This window comes from Marmota marmota, unplaced genomic scaffold, assembly GCF_001458135.2.
Source record: "Marmota marmota marmota unplaced genomic scaffold, marMar, whole genome shotgun sequence".
In the NCBI taxonomy this organism is placed as follows: Eukaryota; Metazoa; Chordata; class Mammalia; order Rodentia; family Sciuridae; genus Marmota; species Marmota marmota.
In genome coordinates this window covers 10,384,628-10,408,387 of record NW_026000119.1, presented here as the reverse complement: position 1 = coordinate 10,408,387, position 23,760 = coordinate 10,384,628, and positions in this window count along the sequence as shown.

The following is a 23,760-nucleotide window of genomic DNA, read 5'->3' as shown; positions in this document are numbered from 1 at the left end:
CTAAATCAACCAAGTTAGTATCCTACTATAAAAGCAGAAACCTGGGGGCTGGGGTTGTGGCTCAGTGGTAGAGCGCTTGCCTTACACGTGTGAGGCACTGGGTTTGATCCTCAGCACCACATAAAAATAAATAAATAAATATAGGTGTTTCCATCTACAACTAAAAAAAAATTAAAAATAAAATAAAAAGTAGAAACCTGGGGTTGGGGATATGGTTCATTGGTAGAGCATGTGCATAGCACATTGGAGGCCCTGAGATTTATCCCCAGCACCAAGACACACACACACACACACACACAAATAAATAAATATATATGAAAAACTGTTATATAAAACTGATATGTTTATTATAGAGTTAGGCTGACTGACAGTGATTGAAGTTATGGTTTATCCATTTATTAATTGTGTGGTTAGAAAAGTTTGTGAACCACTCTGGATATGGAATTCTAATAAGGCAAAGACTACCTTATAATACAGTCTTTGCTCAGATTGAATAAAAGAATTTGTGACATTTATATTCAGTAGGGTAAAATTCAACTTTTAAATAATTTATTTTTAAATAAAAGTAGGCATTTCCAATCTTCTAAATGTGAGAATCTTGGCATTCCTGTTTGCTTATGAATAAATTTAAGAATTTGGGAACTCAATATCCTAAAATATCTAGAATAGCTATTCTCTGACTTCAAGATGAAAACTAGAGTGGAGACCATGATTTTCCTTATTGTTCTCACAATAAAATTTCTCACATATATTTCCGATAAAAATAGATTTAGTTCTGTAAGTACCTTCTCCAGTCATTTATAGCAAACTACATCTAAAAGCAAAACATTTCCCCACTATAAATTTATTGTCACCCTCAGTATAAAAAAGAGTCTGGTCACCTGCTTTTCTTTTTCCTCACCTAGCCATGTTCCTCTTCTTCCCAGTGGTCTGACTGCTTAGGGCAATTTTGATGGCCTAGTATGGCACTCTCTGGGTCTAAAAGCTTCAAAGCTGGCATGTTTCACTGACTAGGTACCCTAAGGGCAGCTATATATTACTGAGTATCTATCCACTTCCATCACTTTGAGCTGTGCATAGGCATTCATTACTAGCTGGTTTCCTATGACTTCTTAACTCCTAAACATCCAGCGTTACACTTACTGATTCCTTTGTTAAGACTCTACTGTACTGGGTGTCATCTGGGACAGGATTTAAGTAATCTCATTCCAGTTTGCACCCAACCCACATCATGCCCATATTATATAATCATACATTCTTTGCTTCAACACCTTCTGTGTGATCAGAATAACAATCTCTCTTCCCCTTTACCTTGAATTTATAATTATGGCATCAGTTCATTGCACTATATAGATGTCTTCAGAACCATACCAAGCTCTCTTGTCACATTTAAACCCATACCCTGAAGATTAAGTTCAGGAAAAGATTTCCCTTTCTTTATACGGCAGAGGCTTGACTCCTAAAATAATTAAACTCTTAAAAATTCTCTCAAGTTCTGGAGTATAGCTCACTGATAAAGTGTTTGCCTAGAGTATATGGGGCCCTTGTTTCAATTCCTAGCACTGTAAAAACAAACAAACAATGACAACAATAAAACAAACCAAAAGAAATCCTGAAAAACAAAAATAACAATATTAAAAAAAACTTAACTATCCAGCTCCTAATATTATATTTTCCATGTCTAAGAAGGATTTAAACCAATTATAGCCATCTCTTTTGCAGATGCTACAAGATAACTTCATGCCTTACTTTTCTTTATTACCTTTATTATTTTGTTGCTGTTGTTTGTTTTCACATTTTAATTGGTGTATTTCAGTTGTATATAAAGATGGTGATTTTTTGTTACATATTTGTACATTAATAAAATATAACAATATAATTTGGCCAATATCACTCCCCATCATTTTCCCTTCCCTCCCCACCTACTTTCCAGCCCTTTTCTCTACTAATCTCCCCTTGATTCCCATAAAATCCACCTCCTACTTTCTTTTCCTTTTTCCTTTCGAGCTTTCACATATGAGAGAAAAGATACTGTCCATTGAACCTCTGAGTTTGACTTATTTTGCTTAACATAATGGTTTCAAGTTCCTACAAATAGCATGATTTTATTCTTCTTTATGGCTGAATAAATCTTCATTGTGTATTTATACCACATTTTATTTATCCATTCATCCATTGATGGATACCAAGGGTAGTTCCACATTTTGACTATTGTGAATTGTGCTGCTATAAACAGGAGTATGCATGTATCACTATGATAAGATTACTTTAATTTAGGATAAATACCAAGGAGTGGTATAGCTGGGTCATGTAGTGGTTCATACCTAGTCTTTTAAGGAGCCTCCATACTGATTTCTATAGTGGTTGTACTAATTTACAATCTAACCAATGGTGTAATAGTGTTCCTTTTTCTCCATATTCTCTCCAACATTTATTTTTAATTTTATTCTTTATGATTGCCATTCTGAATAGTGTGAGATTGAATTTCATTGTAATTTTGATTTGCATTTCCCTAAGTTGCTTATGATACTGAACATTTTTTTCATATATTAGGTATCATGCTTCATTTTCAAAATAATGTGGCATTTATTGTTTATAAATATTGTCTTTATACATTTTAATCTCAAAATTGAGGCTAACATAGTTTTATTTTTAATATTTATCATATATGCTTAACATATATTAAGATCAGGCAGAATAGATATGGTAAAAGGATTAGAAAAAATAATTATATTTTTAGAAAGGTAAAGTTCACTGAGGGAAACTTCTAAATGTGAATGTTTCTAGTAGTATAGTATTAAAATATGAAACAAATATTTTGAAATTGACAAATCTGAAAGTATTTGTGGTAATTTTTAATATACCTGTCTAAATAATTGATAGGTTATAAGTATTAAAATGTCTTATAGAATATCCAAGTGATGCAATTAATGGGTCCAAAATAAAGAAAATATAGAGAACTCTACTCATGAATTCTTCTTCAATATATATTGCTAATTTTTAAAAGTTAATCAAGCAATTAGTTATGCAGCCAAAGAGTTATAAAACTCAAAAGTCATCATCATATAAGATAGAATCTCTGATCATACTTCATTTAGTATACTCATAAAATAACCAATAATGTCATATTGATATAGGTATTTGAAAAAATATACATCTAAATAACTCACAAATCAAAGAAAAATTTTCAATAGGAATAAAAGTATAGAAAGAACCAAATGACACTGATATACAAAATACCATAGCCTGAGGATTAAGAAGCTCACCTGCAACATAAAAAATTGAACAGAGTAATCCAGATGACAGTAAAAGCAAAAATATTTTCAAAGAATTTTTATACCAAAACCAGAAGTTAGAGTTTAATCTCACTTGAATATGGTAAGCTGAAAATATTGGTACGATAAAAACATAAAATTGATTATAATCACAGTAAATTTATACTAAAGATGTAGGGATAGTTTACATTGAAAGATGTTTATTAAATTGTTGCATTATTTTTTTACATAGATTTAAGCTCATATTATTAAAGAGTGACAAAAGTATTTAATAATATTCAGCATCATTAAGGATAATGAGTTAGCCAACCAGAAGATACAAATGCTCTGGGAGTAGAAGTTCTTTAACTTGATAGAATATCTATTGAAGTCTATTAAATAATGTTGCAATTCTAGCTAGGACAGAAAAGAAAGCCAATCAAGAAACAAAAATAAAATCTATAAGGTTTGGAAGGGAAGAAAATGATTGCATTTTTATACAAATGTTAAACAAATTTATAGCAGTTAATAAAATTTAGTGAGAGTTGCTAGATATAAAATCAATATGCCAACGTTAACTGTATTTTATACTTTATCAACGATGACAAGATGTGTTTTGTGAAAAATATAACATTTTTAGTATTAACAAAGAAATAGTAAGAAATTCACAAATAATTATTTTAAATAATGTATTTTATAAGAGCTTTATGGAGAAAATTGTTTAAATTTACATTATATAATTTTATGATAATAATATTTAACTATTTGACTATAAATCCTGAAAGGACCAAAGAAAACTAAACAAATGAAGATCATATAAAGTGGAGAGATGAAACAAAGTTATAGAAACTTAATATCATAAAAATTTGAATTTTCCTCAAATTAACAACATATTGAGTGTGACTTTAATGAATAAATCATAATATTTTCATGAAAATTGTGGGAATTTTATTTTAAAATAATTAAGTTTTAAAAGCAAAATGTAAGAACAGGCAGGACATTTTAAAGAAGAAAGATAAGTTTTATATGTACACCATATCTGATATGAAAACCTACTGTAAAACTATAATCTATAATGCTTTGTGGTATTTGGATAGGGAGAAAATAGATCAGTGAAACAGAATAAAGTGAAAGATGGCTGATATATGACATTTTCAAATATTATAGATGCAAAAATTTTAAATTTTTCAAATTTGAAAATTTCAAATATTGAAAATTAGAGGAGTATCATAAACTGGATACATAAACCAATGATGCTTGGAAAATTGACTTTCCCCATGGGAAAAAGTAAAAGCAGTGTTCTAGTCTAATAAAATTCATCTTCACCCAGTTATCCCACTCCTTGGCCTATACCCAAAGGACTTAAAATCAGCATTCTACAGGGACACAGCCACATCAATGTTTATAGCCACTGGATTCACAATAGGCAAGCTATGGAACCAACCTAGGTGCCCTTCAACAGTTGAATGGATAAAGAAAATGTGGTGTATACACATAATGGAATATTACTCAGCTATAAAGAAGAATGAAATTATGGCATTTGCCTGTAAATGGGTAGAACTAGGTAATATCAGCTAAGTGAAATAAACCAATCCCCAAACACCAAATGTCAAATGTTCTCTCTGTTATGTGGATGAAAACCCAAAACAAGGGAGGGTAGGGGGGGGAAAGTATAGAAGTTCATTGGATTAGATAAAGGGAATGAAAGGAAAGGAGAGGGAATGGGAATAGGAAAGACAGTAGAATGAATTGGATATAACTTTCCTAGACTCATATATGAATATATGGCCATAATTCCACATCATATTCAACCACAAGAATGGGATCAAAATTGTAATGGGTTGTACCCCATGTATGTATAATATGTCAAAATATTCCCTTCTATTATATATATCTAAAAATAAGAAATTTAAAAAATACAGCAAATCTACAAAAACAAATCCTTAAAAATCTATACCAAGTAGATTAAATTCTACATGTGTAAAGCACAACTTAGAATTTTTAGAAAAAAATATTAGTAGAATGTCTGTATGATCTTAGGGTAAGGAAGAATTTCTTAAATGAGACTTAAAAATCAAATATTTTAATGATATTACATCAAAAGAAAAGCTTTTATGTTTCAAAAGATATCATTTTAAAAGAAGGAAAAAATGAAAGCTTAGCCTAAAAGAAGTTACTTTCTATGTACTTAATCAACAAAGGTCTGATATGCTAAGGATGTGAATTAATAAGGAAAAATTAAGAAATAGAAAATATGAGCAGGCAACTCAATAGAAGTGGAGCTCAAGTATCTAATTAGCATCTGAAAATATGTTTGGCCTTATTAGTTAAGGCAAAAGAATGACTGGCCTGTAGGTCTTATGTAACATGAACAAGAATCAAATATCTGTGGTTGTAAGACAATGATAGATTAGCATTGCCTGTTACCACAGAAAAAGCTAATACACAGATAAGGCTGAACAATAGTCAACACTGTGGCCTAGTGTTAGAGTTGTCTTTCAGCAACCAAGTAACTCAGTCTCCTTCGTAGGAAGCAATAATAGGTGGGGCGGCTAGCCAGCTGTGTGTAGGCAAATCCCTTTTAAAGGAAATCAGAGAAGTGGGACATAAACACTCCATTTATAATATGCCTGAGCTGGAGCTCTTCATCAAGTGGATAGAGACAAGAAGTCTCTTGGGGAAATCTACTTCCCATCTTCAATGGGGTCACTTCCTCAATACAGTGGTCCCCTATTATCCCCAATTACAGTTCACTTTCTGCTGTTTCAGTTACCCACAGTCAACCATGGTCTGCAAATATTAAATGAAAAATTCTAGAAATGAACAATTCGTAAGTCTTAAATAACTTCTATTACATTGTAATCTTATAATTATTCTATTTTGTTATTAGTAGTTTTTGTTAATCTCTTACTATGTCTAATTTATAAATTAAACTTTACCATACTAATATATGTATAGATGAAACCTTAATATGTGTACATAGGGTTTGGTGTATGTGTGGTTTCAGGTATCCGATGAGGTCTTGGAGTGTACACCCCTTATATAAGGGGACTGCAGTACCAATCAATCACTGTTCTCTTGTGTATCTTCCCCAATACTCCAATAGCCAGAGTGAATTTGATGTCAGAATAGTCACTAATTAAAATAACTTGAGGGCTATGCTTTGCCAGAGTTAGCATCTTCATCTTCTATTTCAATTTTTATTTCAAATTATGCCTGTCCACATTGCCTAATATGTCTTATTAATTATTCTATAAACTAAAGAGAAGTTAAATATTCTACTAACTAATGTAATACCAACATTTAAATGTCCAAACTTTAGGTATAACTCATCTACCTTTGTCAAATTCCCAAGGAAAAAAGTTCAAATTTAAAAATAACAGCTTCAAAGAATTCAGCACCTAAAACAATTCAAACCAAGATTCAATTGTCCTTTAGAGTTAGACATAAAGTTCAAAATTTCTTCCCTTTCTCATTGTTAATACAGTGGATTTTTTTTTTTTTTTTTTGCACCTTGCTTGGAAAACATCCATGTCATTTCATGCTAGAGCTTTAGGCACAGCAAAACTAAAAACACTGTCCTCAACTTCACACTTGTAAAGTGTTTTCAGCCAGTGGCGTCAAGTCACACTGCCAGCCACACCCTGGTAAATAACTTCAAACTATAGGGATGAGCCATTTAAATAGGTTATTAATTTACTTAGTGAGGAGGTCAACCCCTTCACATCCTTCTGGTATTGCTGCCCTTCCTCCTTTGCTCAGTTTGGATGAGGAAGTAGTCTATTGTCTCCAACTATAGGTGCTGCCATCCTGGGACAGAGCCTAAGCCTTATGTTCTAGAAGAAACCTAAAACATACTCAATGCCTTTGTAAAATGAGGTGCCAGTTGCTAGATTGAAGAGATGCCAAAGGATTCCTTAAGAAAGTTACAAGAAACATCACATAAGCCAGAACACATCTTAGCTTGTGTTTGGACAATCACGTCTGGTTCCAGATTCTGATTTGTATATTCTAACATCTAATTTCCAATTTTAGAGTATTTCCAAAACAAATGCTTACCCTAATCCAGGGTCACAGTCGTTGAGGTAGAATTTCTGTTTTTTGCATGATTTAGAAACTTTCTCTACATTCCTCTTCTGGATCCCAGTGCCCAGAGTCACTGCCACACCCCATAAAGGCTCTTAAAAGGGCTATTTTGGTAAGGAAACCATTTCAAGTCATTTTTACAGTGTACTAGTCATTCATGTTCTTATCTTTTATTACCTTATTCTGTCTCAGTTTTTGTTCTAAATAGGCCAAATGTGTATGGTCACTGTGGAAACTTGTATAATGCTCATCAGTAACTCTCTCTCTCTCTCTCTCTCTCTCTCTCTCTCTCTCTCTCTATATATATATATATATATATATATATATATATATATGCTATAGGATCTAGATGTTCTCAGAATTAGCATAGGTACAATTTTTCTTATGGTTGAGTGGTTAAGAACATGCGTTTAACTACACTATATGAGAAAATGGGTCTCCTGTGGCCTTAGTTATTCTAGTTCTTTGTAAACCAAAACTAGAGTTGTTCCCTTAACATCCTTAAGTTAGCAGTGATGGGTTGAGCAATGATAAGAGTTTTGACATTTAATAAATTACTTTTAGTACAGTGATGGACCCACAAATGAGACATCCTCTGATTGATTGATTGATCTATTCATCTATCACCCATCTTCCTAATAATGGACTATTTACCTAATAAAGGGGTTAGATTACAATAGAACAGTGCCTTCTCTGAGGGTGGCATTATATAAGATGGTCAGACTGGCTACACTAGAGAAATAAATCATCCTAACTGATGGCTAGGTGTTTACACCTAGATGATTATATACCCATACTTAGGTGTTTAGTCATGAGCTAGGAGGACCCATAACTTGTCAGGTTCATCCTAACACTTTATCTTTTAGTGTACAAGTTACTCAGGTCACAAATTCAGACTTGGAAAGAAAATGGTTTCATGTTAAAATAATTAAACATTTGTATCACAGACTCTCATGGTTCTTCTCTAAACATTCATATGATAAGTATATACTTAGTCCCAAAGTTCCCCATAGAACCTGAGAAAGTACTGCAATCTTCACATTTCCCTACTGTGGGGCCCCTTTGTCCCTAGATGGAACCAATTGTCCCAGAACTTCACAGGGTAAGTGTTCCAGATGTTTGTTTCTTCTTTTCTCTAGAATGTAGTCAATGAGATGATTAAAAAAAGATAATGGACAGCTGCAAAATTGAGTCATGACTCCGGGGTGTCTTGGGCAGAATGATAAACTAGAAATGTGTCTGTTTTCCATTACCTTTATGGGATAGAGGGGGAAGAAGAAGAGCAGATAAATGAGAAAAGAGACAACATGCTTGTTCTCTTTATTATAAGTTCAACAGTTTCTATAAGGCTAGTTCCTAGGTTCTACTTGTTGCATCTGAGTTTGGGCAGTACCCAAAGCAGACAAAGATATCTGAGTAGGTAGGTTATTATTATTTGGAAGATAATCTCAGAAATCACAAGTGAGGGACTGGGAGAGGGAGGAAAGCCAGTAGATTCTACAGTAATGGTCAGGTTTCCATCATGGGCAATTGGGACTCAATCTCTCCGGAAACTTCCTGAGATACTGTGAAGTGCAGCTCAGAATTGTCCCACTGAGAGACAGAAAAGTTGGGGCACTTATCCACTGACTCTGGGTCCTCATTGTCCTAGAGTTGCCCTAGTGGCGTTAAATCTTGATACTGCCTTCTGTGTGCAAATCAAGCACCATTGGTGCTGGAGAAAGGTTTTAAGGCAAAGCAGAGAAGGATATAGGAGCTTGAGATGAAAAGCTTCCAGCACATGTGGGCACTACCTATCACAACCACAGATAACTTAAAGGCAAATGGAGGTATTATGGACCTCTTGGTATTATTAATGTCACTGATACCTTGGTGGTTTCTTGAGACCCTGCAGCTTTTGGCTGATCAGATCTAATCTTAACATTTATCTTAGTCCATTCAGGCTGCTATAATGCCATAAACTGCAAAGCTTAAAAACAACAGAATTTTTTTTTTTTCCCACTGTTCTGGAGACTAAGAAGTCCAAGATGGATACACTGGCAGATTTGGTGTCTAGGGATTCTAGCGAGGGCCTACTTCCTCATAAACACACATCTTCTCTAACTTCACTTAGAGTAAGGGATAAAGGGGATTTCTGGGGTCCCCTTTATAAGGGCACCAGTCTTTCTCATGAGGGCTTCACCTTCATGACATAATCACTACCTAAAGACCCTACTGCTTAAAATCATTGCCTTGGGGATTAGGATTTCAACATACGAATTTGAGAAGGACACAGACATTCAAACGATAGCAACCCTTTGTGGTTAAGCAATTTGGGGAATTTTGAAGTACTTTAGTTAACTTGTGTCTCAAGTGTCTACAGTCAGTGGCCAATGTGGGAATGCAAATATAACTGAAGATCCAATCTGTCTGCAGTCATACATGGACTTTGTCATGGTTTTAGAAATGCTAGAGAATTCCTGGAATTTTTATCTTAATTTCATCTACTGTGCTCAGGGCAATTGGGTTACCTTGAAATCATGTGATTCCTATGCTTCAGTCGCCTGAGATAAGCTTTGTGAACCATATTCTGTTGCACACTAAGAATTTCACGAAACAACTGAAGAGCCTTTTTTTAGGGAGTCCTTGTGCAATTCTTGCATTTACAGAAGTTCAAGGAATCAATAGATTTTCCCAAACACCCATAGTCCTTTACTTGAAGATAAAGTCACGAGGTACATCCTGTGCCCTTTGACTAGGCTTAAGCCCAGTCCTCATTCAAATAAAAAATATTATCAGCTTAGTCCTTTTTCCACCTAATGAAAGAGTCATTTTTTTATTGCTCCCCACTTATCACATTTAACTGAAGTATTATATATCAAATGTGATATATTTCTCTTAGGTCACATTCCTGTTTCATAAAGTCTTTTCTGAAGTTTTTAGTTTTCCCTAAAATCTAGTCTACCCTTGAATCAAGGACCTTGAGTTCTCACCATTTCCAACGTTATGATTCTTCACCATTCTTTGACATTGTCCTCAGGGATCTCTGATTTTTTGCCTTATGTTTCAGTTCTTCCTAATTTGGATGGGAATTCACAACCCACAAACTAGTACTGCAGAATAGCACTTATAATTATTCTAGCAAAATAGACCATTGTCATAACTAGCTTTTGGTCTCAGGGACTTTCTTTATATACACATACTCAAATTTTAGATCCATGTACCCAGTTCAGAACTGCCTTACACACATAGTTCCATCAATAACTGAACAATCATTATCCCGGTAGCTAATATCTCCTTAATTTTGCTGGATTGACTTGTATAATAGACAGGTTGTTAAAGTTTTATGGAGACTCACAGTTTGAACATATCCTAAATATTGTTCTGCTACATCATAGGTTCTTATAGTTGCTTCATGGAAGTCTCTGTAGATTCTAAAGATAGAACACAATAGGCAATGCAGTAGTTACTGAAATTTCTTATAATATTATCCACTTCTCTGAAAATAATTAGAAAGAATTTTAGAAGAAATAGATTCAGATAAATGATGAACATATCCTCACCCACCTACTTCAGGCTATCCCAAATAATGGCAAACAGGACTTTTCACAATACCATCTCAACACAACTAACTACATAGGAGACATAAGCTATAGGTGTTTTTCCCATAAAATATATTTGTGTTGGGTTTATGACTATTGCATAGTATGAAATTAATGATAACTTTTACACAGTGGAATATTACAAAACTCTTATAACTGAATATGAAGGCATGATTGTAATTTGTAAAATGCTTATGATTTATTCTTAAATGAAAAAAAAATTACCCAAGTTTATGTACATAGGCACAATAGGTATAAGGATTAGAATGAAAAGTATAAAAAGTAATATATTGTTGGTACCATGAGATTATAGGTGAATTATTTTAGATTAAAAATATTTCAGGCTCTATTATAAGAGTATAGTAACAATAAGTAGAGAAATCCAAACAGTAACTTGTTCAAAGAAATCTATTTAATCATAGTGAAATTTAAATAGCAAAGTCACATTTAGAATCTTATTAGATGAATGAAAATTTGTAAGACAGGATTCTTAGAGATTTATACGAGTAGGAAGGTATTTTAAAGCACAAAGTGGATAAGTGACACCAGCAGTTGAATCATCTATTGATCAAGACACAGTATTTCTATGTATCTTTCTGGAATGGAACCATATCCATCTATTTGCTGATCCTGTCTCAAGGACGATCCCCAGTGAAGGAGAACTGAAGATGTGAACTCTTGCAGGCACAGCACCGCATGGCCTATGTCACTAAAGGAATTCACATTTAGACTTGCCTTTTACTCTTTGTTGTTCCCTACCAATTGCTCTCTTAATAGTTTAGAAAGTAGATATTTTATTTTTCTTCTGTTCAAGCAGCAAAAAGAACTAAAAGTTCATGACCATGAGCATGATTATTTGAACTTTAAAAAAGTGGCATCAAATATCCCTTTTAGAGTCTTTCAGGATGAGAAGTAGGCTAACTGAAGGAACACAGTCCAATTGGACCTTCTCAAAGTTGTTTTCTTTCATCCAACCAGAAGGATTCAATATTTCCTATGAAAATACTTTTTCTAATCCTATTTTTACACAGTTTCAAAATGCCTATTATACAGGAATTAGCCATTAGTTTCTGTTATTTTTTATTATGATTTTCTTGCAAGACAAATTCATTGTGGCTTTCACCTCAACATTCCATAGCATCACCTCTATGAGATCGGGCCATTTTTGATCATGAACACTTATGCCAATGAAAAATTATGCTTTCTAAGTTTTTAAATACAATGTATTAACTGAAGTATAAAAAAAACTACAGTAAAGAAAACATTATCAGGAATTTGTCTGTACTAATGTAAACTGCTCAGAAATACATGACGAATAAATTAATGTTATCTGTCCCTTCAAATTAGTTTTGGTATCTTGTGTCTATGGTCTTGGTTTATACTCGTTTACAAAAGAAAATGAAGAGCTACATGGATAGTTCAAATGAGGCCCTTCTAAATCCAAAAGGCTAACACAAATCCAATTCTAGTGCTCTTTCAAAAATAATCAACTTGGCTTATAGTGCTGATGATTATCAAGTTGGTAATTTGGGATGTTTTAAATGGCTGTGTTATATTGCTATTGGATTGATATAGATAATACATTAATAATAAAACTGTAAAATCAGACTTCTTGATATATATAGGCAGACCCTACGAATATATTCTAAGGTAAATGGGACCAGGTGTCACCACCCATGAGAAATTTTCTATGAATTTTTATTAGAATTCTCTGTTGTGAAATACTTAGCTAAGAACATGACACAGAAGAGGAAAAAATCCCTGCTGACTCAAAAAACCTTTTGTGGTTAATAGACATATTCTGGTACTGAGGCAACTATAGAAAGAGAACTACATCATTTCAGGAAAAGTCTAAAACCCTACTCTATCTCCAACTTCTCTACAATCACTAATCCTCACCATTGATTATTTAAATATTTGTTTCTAATAAACCACAATATGTACTGGTGAATGATGGAGTGTTGATAATGACCTTTTGTTTAATGAGAGTAATGTACTATTTTTGAGAGCATGATGCTTCTTTCTAATCATAAAAGGGACATGAACTCGGTGTTGCTTCTTAGTTGTGGTGGTGAGTTAGACTTGGTTTCCTCTGAAACGTTCACTTTATTGTAAGAGGATATAATCCTTCTTTTGGCCATTGTTGATGCAGTTGTGCAAGTTAAAGTAAATTAACTTGCCCACATACATTCTACCTACGTACTTGCCCTCTTCTGAACTGTGTTCTGACCAAGTGAACCGAGCAAATCAGACTAAATAATTCTAGCTAATAATTCCACCCACCATCCATATTCAACTAGGGAATTTTTCAATGGAGTCTCTAATGAAATTTCAGAGACACATTATTATAGTTATGAGAACTAGTCCTATCAGTGTTCGTTCACTGTATATATTAAGCATTGAGCAACCTGTTTAGAGATGAAAGATGAACCACAGAAAGACTCTGAACTAATCAATTTAAACCACAGAAGTTACCATAAATACCAAATCAGTGATGCCATCAGAACTAGAAGGCAAATTTCTTCATGGGAAAGGATGTTGGAATTGAAATAGAGTTTACCACAGAAGTCCAGATAAAGAAAGAATATAAGCAACAATAAATGTTGGTGAGGATGTGGAGAAAGAGATTCACTTATACATTGCTAGTGGGACTGTAAATTGTTACAACCACTCTGGAAAGCAGTATGGAGTTTCCTTAGAAAACCTGGAACAAACATTGACCCAGTTATCCCATTCCTCGGCATATACCCAAAGGACTTAAAATCAGAATACTACACCAACACAGCCGCATCAATATTTATAGCAGCTCAATTCACAATAAATAACCAAGCTATGGAACCAACTTAGGTGCCCTACAACAGATGAATGGATAAAGAAAATGTGGTGTATACACACAATGGAATTTTACTCAGCTATAAGGCATAATGAAATTATGGCATGTGCCTGTAGATGGATGGAACTGGAGAATATCATGCTAAGTGAAATAAGCCAGTTCCAAAAAACCAAAGGCAGAATGTTCTTTCTAATATGTGAATTCTAACCCATAACAAGGGAGGGGAAGATTAGAAGTTCACTGGACTCAACAAAGGGGTATGAAATGGGGGGAGGGAGAATGGTAGTAGGCAAGGTAGAATGAATCAGACATAACTTTCCTATCCTCATATATAAATACACAACCAATGTAACTCCACATCATGTACAATCACAATGATGGGATCCTAATTGGAACAAGTTATATTTATTCAATATATGTATAATATTTCAAAATATACTCTCTTGTCATGTAAAAAATTAAATTAATAATGAAGGTAAAATATTTTTTAATATCCAGGTAATGTCATTTTGCCTTTTCTTCAGTGTGCTATCTTGAGTAGGACAAAGGTAGACATCTCTGCAACTCCTCAGCTGTGAAATGAATGAGATAACAACTTCTACGGACAATAGTGAAGAACAGAAGGGTAAAAGACAAAGAAATGACTAAACATAGGAAGTCATTAAATGTCATTTCATTCTTCTTTATAGAGAGTAATATTCCATTGTGTATATGTACATTAAAGGAGATTATTATCACAATGATTTAGTCTAATTGATATTTAACCATATTTTGTCTCTCAAAATTCTGAATGAATTTTGGGATGTCTGAGAACCTTTTACTTCTGGATTAACTTTTACAGTTAATATGAATCCATCTCTTCAAACAATAGACCAAGAAGTTCTCTCTCCTAAGAGTCACTGATGCTTGTCTTACTAAGTGTTCCCAACAAGTATCTTTCAAATCCCTTAAATGAAAGAGACATTTTGCCTCAACATTATTCACAGATTTTAAAATCCTCAAGGTAAGTCGATCCTGTAGTCATGGTATTCATGACTATATACATGATCACACTACCAGTGTGACTCTGCACCATGTTCAGTCAGAGGAGGAATGTACAAGGATTATTCCAATTAAATCACTTCAATTCCCCAGGTAATGAAATATTTTAAAAAACCCAAATGTTGGGAGTCTCATTTTTCAATTTCTTCAGACTGATCTAATACTTTGAACTCTCTACATCAAATTTATATAACTCTTTAACTATTAATCTATCCATCTATTTATTTATTTATTTGCTCTAATTAGTTGTACATAATAGTAGAATTCATTTTGACACACTGTACACAAATGGAACACAATTTCTTCCTCTGACTGAACATGGTGCAGAGTCACACTGGTAGTGTAATCATGTATATAGGGTAATAATACATATCTCATTCCATCATCCTTTCCATCCCTACCTCCCCTCCTTCTCTCACTCCCCTCTGCACAATCCAAAGTTCATTCATTCTCCTTGCCCTCCTATGGATCACTATCCATTTATCAGAAAAAAAAAATTTGTCTTTGTTTTGGGGGGGGGGTTGGCTTATTTTGCTTAGCATAACATTCTCCACTTCTATTCATTTGCCTGAAAAGGCTGTAATTTCATTCTTCTTTATAGAGAGTAATATTCATTGTGTATATGTACCACATTTTCTTTATCCATTCATCTGTTGAAGGGCACCTAGGTTAGTTCCATAGTTTAGCTATTGTGAAGTGAGCTGCTATAAACATTGATGTGGCTGATCACTTTGGTATACTGACTTAATTCCTTTGGTTATAAGCTGAGGAGTGGGATAACTAGGTCAAATGGTGGTACCATTCCAGGTTTTCTATGGAATCTTCATACTGCTTTCCATAATGATTGCACCGATTTGCAGTCCCATCAATAATTTTCCCCCATCCTCGCCAACTCTTATTGTTGCTTGTGATCTTGATAATTACCATTCTGAATGGAGTGAGATAAAATGTTAGTTTTGATTTGAATTTCTCTAATCACTAGAGATGTTTGGTACTGTTAGTAGGGTTGAACATATAATAGCATGTGAGAAAAATATGCAGAAAATAACATGCTTAATTGCTGGTATAATTTTACTTTTTGGACTAATTTCTAGTTCACTTTTTTAATAAAACATCTCACCTTTAGAAATATGTTTACTTCAAATGGTTAACTAAATAAAACACAAAGGATTTTAATGTTATTTGCAAGCAGATACACAAATGGTAAAAGTCAAAATTTTTCTAGAAAATAACTTCAGTGGAAGCTGTGATGTTTTTAAAAGCCTCTATTCAGGCTCAGTTGCAAATATGAGAGGATGGCTACTCTCTTGTTTTTTGACACTCCGCAAATGATTATTGGATGCCATTTGAATTAAATTATTAATTTTCTGCACAGTATGGTGAGCCTTTTCATCTGATGTACTTTCTGTTAGAAATGTTTCTCCTTATTTATTATCCTGGCAACCTCTATTTTAAATTTCTGTGTTAAAGGATTTCTTTTTCTCCAAGTTAGTATGAGATTTGTGCTTCCATACTTTCATTATTTTTTGTGCATATTTCTGCTTTGCAATTCATTCATTCCTTCATTCATTCATCAAGCACTTATTTGGTACCTATTTTGTAATTGACATTGCATCAGACACCTGGGGTACAAAACAATTGATATACTATTAGATAGGATTTCCAAACTGGGTTTCCATTTAACTTATCAAAATTTTATGTACAAATTTATGGGTATGTGCATAGATGAACTTCTCAAAAAATGGTTTTAAGATGTCAACAGCTTTCATAGGAACCATTGATTTAGTGAAAAGACAAATAACCAGTTGATTAAAATGATTGTGTAATCAATTAAAAATGGAGGTATGCACAGGACCAAATATGAGGAGAACGTGGTAAAAACCAGAAAGTGGTGGTGGGATGTGAGGAGGCTTTGGGAGGAAGCAGTGATAGTGGCTGAGTCTTGGAAAATGTGTGAGCTGATGTGTGAGCTGGTGGGTGAGCTGGTGCTATTTGTTGTCACAGAAAAACTCCTAGAGCTCTTTTTTTTACATCCTCATCACTCATTTATCTCTCAATCTACAGAAACACATCTTCTACACCTGCCATTTTACCAAAATTATTCTGATAATGGTCATCAATGCCACTTTTCTGGATAAAACTAATGGATAAAACCCTAATAGTTATTAACTTGCTTGACTTCTATGCAACACTCAAATATCCCTCCTTTTGAGAACTCCCCCTTTTCCATGATTCCTCACTCTTGTAGCCTTCCTTCCACTTCTCTAAGCACTATCTCTGTTAATCCTGCCATTATTTCTCTATTTCATAAATATTAGAGTTCCATTCCCAGATATCTTCCCTTCTTGATCTGCTCACCCTTCCAACCTGATCTCATGCCCATTCATGGATTCATAAACATCTATGTACTGCTTCCCTCCAGATATATATAGAGATTTCTCTCTTAAAATCCAGAAAATATCTACCAAGTTATGTACTGTACATCATTGTTTAATGTTTCATGGGTCAGTTCCACTAAAGATGGTAAAAAAAATGACTTCATTATTTTCTCTATGAACGTATAGAAAGGATCTTTAATAAGTTGGAGAAAGAGGCTAATAATGTGTGAGGGTAAAAAAAAGAAAAGCAAAAGTACTAGGGTTAAGATGATGACAAATATAGACACTGCTTTGGCCTTCATGGAATTTACAGTTTTATGATAGATGTAGACAAATATAGAGACAATCACAACACCGTGTGGAAGTCTTATGAGAGTGAAAATAGACGTGCAGTTATCAAGCACGTGGCGGGGGGATTCCTAACCTGGATGTGACCTGGGGTGGTTAGGACACAGGAGGCAATACATAAACTGAATTAATTGAAAAGAGTTCAACTTGATTGGATCCTAGAGTAGACAGTTATGGGATTGTGGCAAAGTAAGCAGAAATAAAGCTGAAGAAGCAGAGCCTTTTGTAAGCCACACTAATGAATTTGAAGTGAATCCTAAAAACAGTGAGGCTGCATGCTTATCCACTTATCTTAGTGTCCCCTCTGTTGGTATAGAGACCAGATTGGGGACAGCAAAGGTGGAGGCAGGAGGCAGAGTTGGCACACCACTGGAACTAGAGAGATGAGCAAGAACGGAGCCTCCAGTCATGGTAGACAGCGTGGACTTTTGCAAGAGTATTTGAGAAGTATTTAGATGATAGAGTCTGCCGACTTCAAGAGTTATTGATTGAATATCAGAGAGAAAATAATGAGGAAGGGGGAAAAAGAGAAAGATAGTGTATGGATCAAACACTGAACTATAGGGAATTTTGAAATGTTCTTTTAAACTACATCTAACTCTGAGTAAAGTTCAAACAAGAACAACTTTTTCCTTCCTCTTCTGTGCCTCACAAAAATTCCAGGGTTAGAAATGTAGTTGTAGGGAAGAAAAAATTCTCAGGTTAAGGAGAGAAAAATTTACAGCACTGGATGTGAAGCCTCCTTTATATGGATGATCTCTCCAAGATTCAGTCATTATTCAAAACAGGCAGAGTGCATGGTACTTTCTTAATTGGAATCATCCAGAGCTTTCCTAGAGGCTAGTGGGTGCAATCTCAAAAAGCCTGCTCAGAGTTGGAGAATATCATGCTACGTGAAATAAGTCAATCCCACAAAACCAAAGGCCGAATGTTTTCTCTAATATGCAGGTACTAATTCACAATAAGGCAAGGGGGACTAGGGAAGAATAGTGTTACCTTAGATTAGGTAGAGAGAAGTGATGGGAGGGAAGGGGAGAGGATGTGGGATAGGAAAGATAGAACAAAACAGACATTATTACTGTATGTATACATATGACTACAGGACCAATATGATTCTGCAACATGTACACTCAGAAAAATGAGAAATTATATCCCATGTATGCATGATATATCAAAGTGCATAAATGTGTTCTATTGTCATGTATAACTAATTGAAACAAACAAAAAAAATTTTAAAAAAGCCTGATCAAGTTGGTACTCACTTGTAACCCTATAAGAAGGCAGGTTAGAAGGCGAGGCTGTGCAATTTTGGAGAGAAGAAGAAAAACACATCCTGCAAACTCCTTAGTATTTGTCGTAGTACCTGGTTCAAAAAGTGTGTGAGAAATAAATAATAAATTTTGTAGAGAATTCCCTTAAAGGAAAATGAACATTTTGCTTGGGTTGGGGCTTTAGTAGTCATTGTTTTACTTATTAGACAAATAATTAAAACTAGTTCCTCAGAGCCATGCTTTAAAATCCCAGTGGATTAATATAACAAAAATTTGTTTCTTGCTCCTGTCAGAGTTTCACTTTGGTCAGGCAGCATGGTCCTCTGCTTTCACAGGGCCTTTCATCTTGCCTTTCTGACATTTTGTGGCTCATTACTTATATTAAGTAAAGGTCCCCCTAATCTTAACTGCTTTCACCTCAAAGTGATAAATTTCATTTCTACTCACAGTCCACTGGCTAGAATCAGTCACATGACCCCAAATCAACTGCAGTGGAAGTTGGGACATAAGAAGGCACATGAAATACTTGTTGAGCATGAATAGTCTCGATTACAGCCTGCCATTATGGTCACCAAGGGCACTTACCCACTCTCAAAGGAGAAAATCAACGACTTAGAAGTAGCCACCACATTGCACGCAAACCTAGGATCTCTAGATAACATCTGCAGATTGGCCCCTCCATGAGTTACAAACAACATTCCCCATAGACTAGCAAACCTATGAAGTTATCTGTAAGCCCCTATAGCATACCCACGCCTGCATTCATTGTACAACGGGGACAGAAAAACCAAAAAATAAACTCATTCAGGGAAAAAAATATTGTACTGTGGTGACCTCTGGCTTTAATCACTGGTATGTAGTAGTTCTGAAATCCTTATGGGCAGATGTTTTAAAGATTTTCTATTTTGAGGTGAGGGAAAAAAACCATTTTTATACTGTTCTATAAAAAGAATTTTTCTAACTGCTGTTCTTCATAATTACTGGGTTTTATTTGTGTGGTGATTGTTCTGTATTCGCCTTGGCCACATCTTAAGTATGTGTTCAGAAATTGTCTTTTTCATAACCCTCAGATTCCTCCTCTTTTTTTACTACCAAAAATTCCCAGTTAAAATTTCCATCCACAGTCAGATCCAATAATTTTAAAGAAGGAATTCTAATTAAACCTCAGAGTTCAATCAAGAGTATTTAGTTGTTAACCTCTCTGGGAGAATAAGAGTGTACACATTACACATAGGTCTTAGATGCACTAAAATTTCTAAATCTAATACTCTATTATCTTAAATTTTTATTACTAATGACAAGATTGGCTATATAGCAATACAGCTAAGTCTTTTGTGTCTCCAAGTTATCAAATTGATGTATTGCTAGCATTAGAATGAAGAAGTATTATTTTAGAAAGAGTGCAAGGACTGAGATTCTAAAACCAAGTGGAAAATCAATTACTAATTAAAGCCCTAATCTCAATGTCTTCACATAGCATAGTCTGTCTACACTCACCTCAGAGCCCAGTAGGGCCTGGGCAACCCTCCTGCATGATTCTTCTCCAAGCAGTGTCTTAGACCACCAAATGACTACCACCATGCAATTTTACGTCCTTGAAATCCTTCATTTCCAGTCATAGAAGGAAAAGAAAATGTAAATAGTTAAGACAATAGGTAGCAACACAATTTGTAACTTCACGGGATGCTGAGAAATGGGGAAGGAACACACAGAATATTTGTTGAATTGTCCTTTGCCTGTTTTGGGGATATTAGTTTTTGTGTCAACATCCTCAATACAGATAGTTTAATAATCAAGTTTAACAATTTTCTGGAAACTTGTAACTTGGGATAACTGCAGTTTTTGTCGGGATCCCTGTCCTTTGTGAGCACCCATTTAAGGAAGGAAGGAGCTAGGCCTACTTCTGTCTGTGGTTGGGGAGCCATGACCACAAATGGGAAATAGACTTCATTAGATACTTTGTTTAATGCCAAGGCAAACAAAATCTCTCTCACACAAGGCATTCAGTTTCTTTTTATTAAACAATGAGAAAGATATGATCCCTTATCTTTACATGTATCCTTAAGAGAGGAAGCTCCACTGTATCTATAAGCATAAGTAAATTGGATATGAATTTGAAAAAGCAGAAGCTTTTCATATTGCAATTCTGCAGAACTAGTAGATATATAAAATTCAGGAAACATAAATTCTTTTATTTAAGTTATGTCTTTGAGTTTCTTTCTTTCTTTCTTTCTTTCTTTCTTTCTTTCTTTCTTTCTTTCTTTCTTTCTTTTTTGGTAATAGAGATTGAACTCAAGGGTGCTTAACCATTGAGCCACATCCCCTCCCCTTTTGTATATTTTATTTAGAGACAGTCTCATCAAGTTGCTTAGGGCCTCGCTAAATTGCTGAGGATGGCTTTGAACTCACAGTCCTCCTGCCTCAACCTCCTGAACAACTGGGATTATAGGCGTGTGCCACCTTGCCCAGCTCTGAGTTTCTTTTTTCATTGAAATTGTGCCTACTATTGCTTGTTAAAAAGCTTACAAGATAATGGTTAGAAATCCTTAAAAATCAATTGGCTGAACAAATATCCCCCATATGTTTATGTTCTAAATTAAATGAATCCTTTAGTGTTATTTTAAAAATGATCAGGACCTAAACAAGGTAGAATATGTACATTTCTCTACAGAAATTTTGACATGAAATTGACATTTTTATTTCCACTTGTGCAAATCAGTTATAAAATGATCTATTACTTATTAATAAATGCAAATACTACATGTAAAAAAAATGCTCAGGACTTCATATATTGGCAAAAGGTTGGATCCCATAATCTGATGATGAGTCTGTTTTGAATTGAAAGATTATTTAAATGAGAAGTTATAAGTGGTAGCTCTTTTTAATTTTACCAATTTTAGGCATATGCAAATTAAATCTAATGAGAATATTTTCTTAGCCTCAAAACTTATCTGATATTCAGTTGTGAGGAAATTCTATATGTACTTGTAAGTTAAAAAGGAAAAACTTTATTACATGTGTGCCTTTGGTGCAGACAAGTCTGAAAGGCTTCGGACTCACACACCTGGGGTGTATATAGTGTCTTTGTGAAGGTCCTTCATCCCATGTACCTTCCCTTATCTCATTCCTCCTCCCCATTCCAGGGAGAAATGTCAAGTGACTCTATGGGAACTTCCTGAAATCTGCCTCCTCTTCTACAAGAAAACCTGCTCCTCCTGCCCTCAGGATAAAAAGCCACCAACACAATGACAAAGCTTCAAAAAACTCCTTGGATTTGGAGTTTCAGGAATCTTTGGTCTATATTTGACAAAAGGGGGCTGAAGCTCCCTATGGCATTAGGATGCAATGCTCTCTATGGCATTCAAATAAAGAGAAGAGCCACCAATTTTTATACCCGAAAATGACACAAGGAAAAACAAAAACAATCTGTTTCCCATGTGCAGCCTCACAGTGAAGGCTATTGTTGCCTGGGAACTCCAACTGACACACGCCCGTGGTGCCGGATCAACTGGCTAGTCCTCGGTTTACAGGCATGAAGTCACAGTCATGAAGGTCCCATCCCTTGGGTGATTTTCCCCTTTGGTTGCACTGAGCTGTTTCCTGATATACCTGATGTGCCTGAATTCAAAACTGCAAGGAGGAGAAAGAACTCTTCCTAACACACTTATTTTATCACTGGGAAAAAAATCTCTCAAGAAAAGTTAAGAAAGATGCCGTGAACTAGATCACAAGTCATTTATAGACAAGTTACCCAGGCAGCTAGCAGAGCTTTGGCCTGCTTAGTGTAAGACAGTTAAAATATATGTAAAGTCGATTCTCAAAAAGTGTTGATCCATTAATCCATAAAGACAAGAGCTTAGGGAAGTCTTTATGCAGTTTAGGAACTTCTTTGAGGATAAATGAAAACCTCTGGGGAACACATCAAACAAAAGCAGAACAAAGTTTTAAGGAAATGAACACTTGCTAGTGTGAATGCCTGAGTCATATTTATTAGTCAAGCCAAACAAATTGGGCTATTCCTTGCCAGGGACAAGTACCTGATGGCCCCACGGCTCCTACCACACCCCTGTGGCTTTTTTGTAGTAAAAGCAGAGCTGTGCTTCAGGTATTTATTTCAATCTCCAGTTTATTGTCTTGTTCTTTAACAAATCCTTCTCCTTGTTTTACCAAGGATCTCATAATCAGAAGGAATACAAGTAAAAGTACAATTTGTGCTTCAGTTCTCCCTTGTTTTTTTTTTTTTAATTTATTTTTTTATTGGTTGTTCAAAACATTATAAAGCTATTGACATATCATATTTCATACAATAGATTCAAGTTGGTTATGAACTCCCAATTTTACCCCAAATACAGATTGCAGAATCACATCGGTTACACATCCACATTTTTACATAATGCCCTATTAGTAACTGTTGTATTCTGCTACCTTTACTATCCTCTACTATCCCCCCTCCCTCCCCTCCCATCTTCTCTCACTACCCCATCCACTGTAATTCATTTCTNCTGGAAAGCAGTATGGAGATTCCTGGGAAAGCTGGGAATGGAACCACCATTTGACCCAGCTATTGCCCTTCTTGGACTATTCCCTGAGGACCTTAAAAGAGCGTACTACAGGGATACTGCTACATCGATGTTCATAGCAGCACAATTCACAATTGCTAGACTGTGGAACCAACCCAGATGCCCTTCAATAGATGAATGGATAAAAAAAATGTGGCATTTATACACCATGGAGTACTACGCAGCACTAAAAAATGACAAATTCAGTTCTCCCTTATGAGCACAGACACTCCATAGTAGAAATCTCTCTTCCCCTACATGAGATGATATGAAGGGAACAGAGAGGAGTCCAAATATATGATCCCTATCCATTCATCTCAGTATCTCACCATTAAAAGCTTATGCCTAAACATCTATTACATGTCTGTCCTGAACCAGGCATAATGCCAGGAATTAAGGCTAGAAGCTA